The 10,161-nt window shown below is 35.4% G+C and overlaps 2 long non-coding RNA genes across 3 annotated transcripts; both read left to right on the top strand.

Moving 5' to 3' along the window:
* On the top strand, positions 1 to 3,988 carry LOC114542042. The gene is made up of 5 exons (XR_003689467.1): positions 1 to 156; positions 465 to 512; positions 1,551 to 1,585; positions 2,730 to 2,766; positions 3,435 to 3,988. It is a non-coding gene; the product is annotated as an uncharacterized LOC114542042 (long non-coding RNA).
* Positions 3,989 to 4,998: 1,010 nt separating this feature from the next.
* Positions 4,999 to 8,538, top strand: LOC114541985. Of its 2 annotated transcripts, XR_003689439.1 has the most exons (6): positions 4,999 to 5,034; positions 5,125 to 5,138; positions 5,871 to 5,933; positions 6,415 to 6,452; positions 7,233 to 7,269; positions 7,935 to 8,538. It is a non-coding gene; the product is annotated as an uncharacterized LOC114541985 (long non-coding RNA). The 2 variants fall into 2 exon arrangements; XR_003689433.1 differs by lacking the exon at positions 4,999 to 5,034 and having other exon boundaries at positions 5,045 to 5,138.
* Positions 8,539 to 10,161: the final 1,623 nt, after the last annotated feature.

Genomic DNA, 10,161 nt, shown 5'->3' with positions numbered 1-10,161 from the left:
TAGCATTTCAACTTATCATCATTCGTAGGTGCAAAGGTTGTACTGGTCAGAATTTAGACCAGACACCAAAATATGGCTTCGTTTTGGCTTACAACTGGTCTATTGTTGATTCTTTTAACCACCCTAACTACGGCTGATGTTCAGAAAACGTTTGTTGTAAGTATAGCTTGCGAGATTGTGATGTTGTCTGTATAAATATAACGATATTCGCTTCAGAATTAAAAAGGTGAAATGCGCAACCAAGTAATATTGCCCTGAATGATATGATCATGGAGTTATCAACTGCATGCAATGACTTGCATGATAATATATTTGCAACCGATATATATAAATATATATCTGGTATAACGTTATATCTCGTTAAATCTGGTATAACGTGTACATAAATCGAAAAAAGTGTATTAACGTGTAGATAAATCGGTCCAGCAAAGCTTGCAAAATAGCTAAATAATTCTTTTATATAGTCCTGACAAAAAAGCGGTGATGCCAGCCTCTGACAGGAACTGCAACAGGTACATATATTTCTTTTTAATGCATGAAGAACTATATACATGCATTGGCCGCGTAGCCAGGTTAAGAGCGCCATCACTCAACTGCAGTTTATATACAGGGTGAGTAAAAAAAAACTAACACCTTTGAAATTCAAATTAGCTGCAATGTGTCTGTAATCGGCTGTAATGTGACAGAAGTTGCCTAAAATATCTCGTGGGTATACGAAGCATATCAAAAAAGTGAACCCATCTAAGCTCTGTAATAAAAACGAACGTTGAATTAGTTCAATTGGTTTAAAGACTTTCGAATTAATTAACCACGTCTTGTTGATTGTACACAATGGGAATTGTCAAATTCCAGCCATAAGTTCCCCTCCTAATTTGAATTTCAAAGGTGTCAGTTTTTTTTACTCACCCTGTATATTGAAAAGCCCACTTCAATTGACCGTGCTCACTGAGTGTGGCACAGAAATCACGTGCTCTCTGATCCATAAGGGAGTCAAGTCCAGCTCAATCGAACGACTCGGTGTAAAACAATGAAAGTTTATATTCTCTCAGTCGAGAGGATATACAGTATCTGCGGTTGTCACGGGGTTCCAATTCAGTCTTGTCAAACGTTAAATGTGGGTTCGTGCGTGTAAAGGCAAATAGTATTGGCGACAAAGGCATAACTGAGAGGCAAATGTGCTGTAAATTTTTGTCTAATTTCTGGTCTAAAGCAGTAAACAATGCATGCATGCAACAACACCATTACACTAACATGCACGAATCACGCCACGGTGGCATACACACAGAAGTAGAAATCAATAATTCCTTTGTAGTTGAATATGTTTGTTTACCATGCCGATTTTTAGTCCTGTTTTGCTAATTAGGAATAAGAAATGTAGGGGACTTGAAAAACACAACGATTTGTATTCAACTGCCGAAAACAAATTTTAATTGCCCACGGGTTTATAGCTCACAAGATCGCTAGATATTAAGGCTATAGATAGTACATAGACGTCCGAGACTATTCCATCAGGTGATTTAGAAAAATGCTTTACATGTTGACTTATTTAGGCTGGAGCAGTGGTCAAAGATGACGCTGAGAAAACGTATCCTTTTCATTAAAAGTCTTTGCTATAAATCTATTCATTATTTCATTAAATTGTATTCACGAAACATAATACGAAACTGTTAATATTAGGGGTAACTCAATAGGGGTCAGTGGTTGACATTGATTGAACTTTGCGCAAATTCGAAAGCCTGACTATATAGCAAAGGTCTGTTCACCGAAATATTTTGTCGGATCTAATTCACTTCTAACGTATGAACGTATGGAATGTGGTCTGTCATTGATAAAGCAGTATGTAGTCAGACAGAACCTCGAGCAGAACGAATATCATGCATACTCTATATTCTGCTCCAATCTTAGTTTTTGCGCTGCCTTTGTCATTTTAACTTCGGTCGGAGGACAACTTTGATGCAATGGACTATTGAACTAAATGCTGAGGTAGAAATATTTGTCGGTTCTAAGATATACAGCTGGAAAGAGCATCCCAAAATTCGTAACATCTAGTCAAAAGCGCACTACACATCGCACCGGGGGAGAGTTACATCATATCAATGAGTAGGCTACTTGATTCGGATTGCGTAAATTTAGCATGTTTCAAACCTCATTTAGATTTATGATCACATGCATGTAAGATCACAGTATGTATAAGCCGTCAATAATTTTGAGATAGGATTACTCTTTGATTTAGTGATAAGAAAATATATCCCCAGGCGGTCTATATAGTTAATTAAGCGTATACATGTAGCTTTGAAGCAGTTTAAAAATTTAAAGTAATACATACAGCAACAATATAAAACCCGTTTTTATCCATGCAGGAATGAGTATGGAGTGTGTAGGTATAGGACGGAAGTCAAATTTCCAATGCAGCAAAAATCCGGCGATTCCCCATTTGCAACCATGGCAACGGTGGCGATTGCCACATTCGTACAAACGACCATTAGCAATTTGAAATTTTGAACTTTGGCAGCATAAAATCTGACAGTTGCATGTATAAGAAAGAATTTTTAATTTACTTGACCTGTAGTATATAATTACTGAATAATTTGAACAAGCTATGATCAAGTTTGCTTTAAGTTTACTGCGGCAAATTTAGCGCAAATCTAAGTTTTCATAAGCTCAATAAATCTGAGACCATGCATATCCCTCTATCAGCCTATAAAAAAATCTTTAACAATCTTGTTAAGTTCCGAGCTAAAGGTAAAATGGAAAAGAGATGCAGAGGTGAGTATATAGAGAGATTTATGATTATATTTCTATTAAAGAAATCAAAACTGAATATACCAGCTTTTTAAAGAAATATATAATAACAATTGAAATCTCCATAACAGTCGACTAGTCCCGGGCTTTTAGCTTAAACGATAATAAGTTAAAATTTTACAATACTTTTATACACCTTGTGATAACTCAATCAACCTCTTATGCAATAAATTAATTTCAGCTCGGTTGTTAAATAAATAGATTATTTTGAACCCATGCATTCACCCGTTTCAGCTAAACGCCGTTTGCACAACTGGCGCGCGCCATGTACTCAACGCTGTGACGTGCTCAGACTACAACTATTTAGTTTTTTAGAGTCAGTGTACCTGAAAAGCGCTGCTAATTAATGGATATGTGCTAACGAAAAATTTAATTTGGGATAAAAACGTAAAAAAATAATTGCTTTTCGTGGTGCGACCGTCGACCATATCGCCACGTTATCGACCGTGTTAATGTGCTCCAGTTCACATATTGAGTTCATTAAGTTATAGCCGTCGCGTGCATAGTGGTGCAGTATTGTTGTCAAGAAGAAAATCCTGCCGTCCGCTGTCCTAAACGGTCGACGCTCAATCGTTAATATACCTGTTATATAATTCCCGTTAATATAGTATCAAATTTGCTTTTATATATAGAGGCGAGATGATATTATTGAACGGTTCGTTGCGATGAGAAAAAAGAGTTAAGAAAAACCGCGGTGAAGAGTGCAGAAGACATCGGACATGGGGAATATTTTTAAAATAATATCGTGATAAATTAATTTGCATATGCATGATTACTTAAAAGATCAGCAATACAAGAGATAAGGCCATTGATTTAAAAAAATTGGTGAAAATGTTAGATTGCGCATTCTTCTTGTTTAATCATCACACGAGTGAACTTTGAACTTTTTTCATCGAAATTGCTTAAAATGATTTTTTTCTAGGAGTTTCCTTAATTAAAGTACAAGTATAGCGTAACAATTTTTTGCACTAAAACACCAGGTTGCCTTATCTCTTATAATGTTTTAAACTAAAGTTATTTTGATCGAAGGGTATTTTCTTGGGTATAAATTTTGATAGATTCAGCATTTTAATGACATTGTTCTTAGTGATTATGACAGCATTTGGTCAAAACTTTGTGAAACCATTTGCTGGAAGCTCTGTTCACACAAAGACATTTGAAATAAAATGAATATGATTTGCATTAATCACTGTTTCTCGACTAGCAAAAGTGTCCACAATACATTCAGTCATTCACCCTTTCCTTAGTCGATGAGATTGACTTATACCAACGAGATAATGCGCCCTATCCATCGATATTATAATAAATCTGAATTGAATTTGCATTTCTATTCATAGGTTGTCAACCTGTAGACAGGCTCAAATTCGAAAGAAAATATATGATATTGCATAAACCTATTCCAAAGAGAGCGAGTTACGCGAAAACGAGGCAATTAAAATTTTAAAATTATCTGTATATTTCAAAATTTTGACCGGAATAACTTCGCTCTTGTGCATGTAGCTTGTAACAGGTCCAGCATGAAAGTGTGAGAATAAACACAAATAACTTTAAAATGCAGCAAAGAAAATCTGGCAAGCCTCGTTTTCTCGTAACTCGAAACAGACCTCTTGCTCTTTTTCGAATAGGTCTATGCAATTGAATTAAATTAGTAACAGTCGATACAGATTTTACCGGATTTTCATAAACTTTTGATTAACTCTTTAACAAAGTCGGCTCTCGTATTGCTTAATTTAAATTCATCGCCTTGCACGGAACCTCCTCTCTCTGCTTTCCTAAATTTTTGAGCTTTTAAACCATGCAATTTACCGATGGTAGAGTTTATCTGTTCTATAATCCGTTAAATTATCTGTTTATTTATAAAAAAGAAGAATTTCGAAGAATTAAGCCACTTAATTGAAACTCGATATTTGAATTGAAACAAAAAAGGCTTTGTGGCCATGTGTCAAATTTCAGCTGTATTTGAAATACCGCATCTAGACAAATGCATTCGCCCATCATGTGAACATTTTGTCATATTTAACATTTTCTCTACCGCTTTCTTTCCTCACGTAATGTATATATTCACTGGCTCACTTTTGCGTATTTATGCTGTTGTGTGATATTATTCTGCCAGTCGTGACCTCAATAAGAATTCTTGAAAAACAAAGACATTTAGTAATAAGGGCCTTAAGGGGCGATACTATTTCAAGGAGCGTCATATTCTAAAGTAGTACTCCGCAAATTGCACAAGCTGTAAGTATAACATCAAGCACCAAAGCATGGCTTCGTTTCGCCTGAACGCAGTTTTATTGTTGTTAATCTTCACCTATCTTACTTTGACAGATGCCAATACTAATGTAAGTGACAATTATATGCTTTCTCTGAACAAAGATTATTTGATAAATCCGGAAAGGTCGTTTGACGCGATGATACATTAAAAATTGGATGATACAAAATATCCAACTCTTCGCTTGTTGTTATATGTTATTTGAAGCCAACGGCTATATTTTTAAGGCTGGTTTTCTATAGACGGCTAATTTTTACCAAATGGCCGCAGAATAAAACCGATTATTGTATTGATTTTAATTGCGCAGACATGTACAGCCATGCGCCAGCGCATACTCATAAATAATTGTCGAAATGGCTATATATCACAGCTGCTTTCTACTGCCGCGTTTTTTGACATGCGTATGCGCACGTAAAAGTTTAAAATAATCTAAATCACGGATACTTACGACATGAACAGTTGGATGGATACATTGGGTTGGCAATTCTGTCCTTAACTATAAAGTTAAAAGTTAACTAGTCTTTTACAACTGGGCCCTCAATACATCGTATCGTATATATTCTCTTTCCTCGATTATATATACTAATTCATTTCTTATTATATATATTTCTGTGTTCTTGTAGTTTCTGTATTTATACTTGTTTGTTTTTATTTTTTCGGCCCATTTCGTCTGCTTGATCCAAGACGGTTTACCTGAGAATGTATATTTCCGGACTGCAACACGACAGGTTCCGTCTTTAAAATGACTAGGCCTAGGAAACTAAACCATATGATAGTCGATGTCGATTTTTCTTATATGTAGTGAAAAGGCCTGAAAGGTGGCTCTCTGCAAAGCCCGTGCCGCACACGATTGAACAAACGGCAGGTATTTATGAAAAAATTTGTCCGAACTCGTCACGAGTTAATAACCTAGTCAGTATTTTAAATAATTATTTATCTTCGTTCGCTTATCAGACATGCCCGGGTAAAAATGAGGCAAAGAAATGCCAATAAATTATAAAGATAATTGCAAAAAACTCACTTAAAATTTGAGAGAGCGTTGTCAGCACGTGTGATGTGGAAAAAACTGGGGCGAGTACAATTTTGAAGAGCATTTGAAAAAAATTTGTTGTTTAGTTCGTTTTTGAGTCTCTGTGTGCAGTTTATGCAAATATATTCGCTATAGAGTCCGTGTGCCGTTTATGAAAATTGTACCAGAAAATTAACAGTCAATAATTTCTCCGTCATCTCAGATCAGCTATACCGTTTAAACTCGCTAGGTTGTTGTTATTGTCTGCGAGATAAGTGATAACAGCTGACAACCATGATTCAATAAAACGCTTTAATTGCTTTTTTAACTTTTTTAGGCAAGAGAAGTTTTCAACGATGTTGTTGATGAATCGCGGTATCCTTTATGAAATCCGATAATTAAATTATACAGATCAGACGGATTAACTAATATTGCGCCAGTCAACAACTAATTATGTCAACGGACCACTTGCATAATGGGCCAACTTATGATCTTACCATACTTTTTTTATTACGAGCGAAAGCGTGTAACTAATTCATTTAGTTACACACTTCCAGGCATATTACAGAAGTATACAAAATTTACCATCTTCGGTACTTAACAATATGTTGCTGCCAAACTTGGCAGTTTTACTAAGTCTTGAGTATAAATAGTATGCTCTTTTCGGAAATTCCCTTTTTGTCACCTAAATCAAAAGTTGGTCTATTATGCTAGTGGGCCATTGATATGCCTTTGGTACCGTCACAGGGCAAAACGTATTTGTGACGTAATAATGATCTTCGAAAAGTGTATTACAAATGGCAAGTGTATCAAATTAATGGCATAAGTTGATTCACAGAAATCATCGTTGAACTGAGCTAAAACACAAAGCATACATATAATTTGATTTTTAAATAAGTCTTCTGCCACCGTTTTGGCAAACGGTATATTAACAAAATATAAACAGTCTACAGTCTGTCTTTTATCCGGAATCAAGTGACTTATTTACCTGGTGCGAATAAATTCATTTGGAACACCGGGCACAACATTGAAAAGGGGTCGCGGGGGAGCTGGGTTTGTGTTATAAATCAGTTATTTGGTTACCTGTCCCAACTCTTTTGAAAATTATTTTATTTCGTTGTAAATCGATAAAAAGTCTTTGACAATTTTGTCCAGTCAAGAACTAAAGGTTGAAAGAAAGAGAGACGTAGGGGTGAGTAGGATTATGTTTCCCCGACTTTTTTTTGTTTCCTTATATGTTGCAAGTAATTTAGGTTGATTGTGTGAACATTGCAAGAGATTGGTCAGCTTTTCTGAACATTTATCGTATTATGTGGAGGGAAAATGAGAAAAGATGATTGGTCCACGTGAAACTCGCATGTTCTCAAACTTGCGGATTAGGTAAAAATGTTATTTAAAGTAAAACCCTCTTATCATGGTCGTCGAGAAGCTGATGAACATCCTCGAGATACCTCTCTTCCAATCAACATTTAGTAGTTGGTGTAATGATGACCGATCATATAGTCCGAACATCCTCTGAAATCAGCGGGGATACGACAACCCGCAATTCCAGTGGCGTTAGGGAGACGATAATTGGGGGGGGGGCACATATTCATATATTCGTGTTAACAGACACATAAAGACCATGAATTTTTAAAAGAAAATAATCTTGAATATGTGCGCCCACCAACCACCCTCCCTCCCATTAATCATCTACCGTACGCCACTGCGCAGTTCAATGGGCACAACCGAATGTATGAATGTACACTCCCATGCAATTGTCGCGCTAATCACCTCCCCAGGATGCAAACATAACGCCCCTTTACAAATTCTAGATTCGTTTTTTCAAAAAATTATAGTATTAATGTACTTGTCTAGAGTCAAGATGAAATTATTGAACGGTTCTTTGCAATGAAGAAATAGAAGCCACTTCAATAAGAGACTGTAGAAATAAAATAATTTTAAAGAAAATCGTAGAAGCGTATATGATCACCGAATTAAAACTCTCAAAATTTTCGAGAGATAATGCAATTGATTTACACAAATTAGATCGTGATGTTAGATCGCGCTTTTCAATGTTATCTGAATGTTCATACCTACATAAGAGTAATGTCATCAATTAAGCAGTTGTAAGTAGCAATTGCAATTTAGCTTTTCAGGGCAAAAGCTTAGCTTTTTTGCCTTGTCTCTTCAAATGTGAAAAATCTCAACATTTTTCCGCAAGCTTTCATCAGTTTCCTCATTTATAATATAAAAAGCGAAGCATATTTCTGGACAGGAAACGAAATTGCCTTGTCTCATGAAATGTTTCCGACTCTAAAGTTATCGTAATTATACTGTAGGCATATAATCCTGATATGTTAAGCATTTTAATGACATGTGTTTTTAGTGATTATGACAGCATTTGGTCAAATCTTTGTGCAACCATTTGCTGGAAGGTTTTGTTCACACAAAGACATTTGAAAATAAAATGATTTAATTCGCAGCAATCATTGTTTCCTGATTTCGTGAAGAGGGCCCCAGTTGCCACAGTACAACCAGAGCCATACCAAAGGAGTAGTTAGGTGGTTTCATCTCATTGTTTCGAAAATAATTTATATTCGGATATAGTTGGTTTTTTAAAATCTTTCATTCTTGAAGGGGCCCTAAAGACTTTGGGTTTCAAGTTGAAGTTACTGGAGACTTCAACCCAACAAACATACAAAATCCGTCCTCCAAAGAATAGTAATCATAAGAAAGCTTTATAGTAGGATTAAGATAAAATTAATGTTGAATAGATAATGTCAAAAGTCACAGGCAGCCTTCGTTTCTTCTCTGCTTTCTTCTCCTCTTAAAGATCGATTCTCGAACTACCAGGGTCGTTAAAATAAGTTTTCAAAAGATACACTGATTTTCATTTAATTATTTAGTTTTAGACCAATCCGCAAATTTTTTTACATTTGTTTACAAAACGCATAAATTTTGACTACTTCTGTTAAAAGGGTGCATTATTTACCATTTTACATGAAGCATTAAAAATTTAGGCACTCTGATTGGCGTAGCCTGAAAAATGTGAACAAATACGCCGACTGGTTCAAAACGAAATGCCACCTTGTTGTGAAACAACACAAGTTAAAGATTATGTCAAGTCGTGAACAAACTGTTTACATTTTAACTTTTTCAAATTTTAAACTTTCTTAAGCTGTATATTTGTATCTAAAATCATGGTTAAAACCAGTCATGCATGAGCATTACTGGTTTTAACCATGATTTTAGTGTGATTTTTATGAACTTAGTATGATTTTTCACTAAAATTTTAACCGAATCTTAGCCGAAACATGCGAAATTAGGCAATATTCAACTTTGCGGGCTTTGCGTTGTTATGAGAAGAACCGAAGCGCAATGAAGTCACTTTTTTTTTGAGATTTCGAGATTTTAATTGCTAATTACAGGCAGGATTGACGCAAGTTTTTCCATAAGTTACCCGAAAATGTGTTTTTTCATGGCATAATAATCCACAATTAGCATTTTGATCCGTTATAGTTTGCATTACATGAAATAGCGCACGCACTAATAATTAAAAAATGTCAATGATCTCTTATTTTTATTATGAGTGCGTGCGCTACTTCATGTAATGCAATTTATAACGGATCAAAATGCTAATTGTGGATTAATGCCACGAAAAAACACATTTTCGGGTAACCTATGGTTTTTCCTGCGGTGTTGGACATTATTCATTGACCTATTGAACTTTTTTGACGCAATTTTTGCAAGTTTAGGCATCTTGCGCGGCTGTTTATTCCCCTACCACAGTGTCAAAATTAGTTTTACTTTAGCTTATGGTTTCCTTTTGTCCTCAGAGAAGTGCTTTTGCTTATGCCTGAAAGAAACTAATAAAAGATTTTGTGAGCGAATCTTTACATAAACACAGTACATTTTTTAAATAATTCCACATTATTTTGTTTCATACGTAAACGATCACATTAAGTAACATGATACTAACGTACACTATCCTCCTGATATATGCTAGCTGTTTTTCAAAAAAAAATACCTCAATACTGTATTTTCATACACGTAATCTGTTGTGCTTGGCTGCTGTCTCGCCATGTGATGACTGATGACGTAG

This window comes from Dendronephthya gigantea, unplaced genomic scaffold (genome assembly GCF_004324835.1).
Source record: "Dendronephthya gigantea isolate DGI-Jeju-01 unplaced genomic scaffold, DenGig_1.0 000003F, whole genome shotgun sequence".
Classification (NCBI taxonomy): Eukaryota; Metazoa; Cnidaria; class Anthozoa; order Malacalcyonacea; family Nephtheidae; genus Dendronephthya; species Dendronephthya gigantea.
The sequence above is the reverse complement of the archived record's forward strand: the minus strand, read 5'-3'. Positions and strand labels throughout refer to the sequence as shown.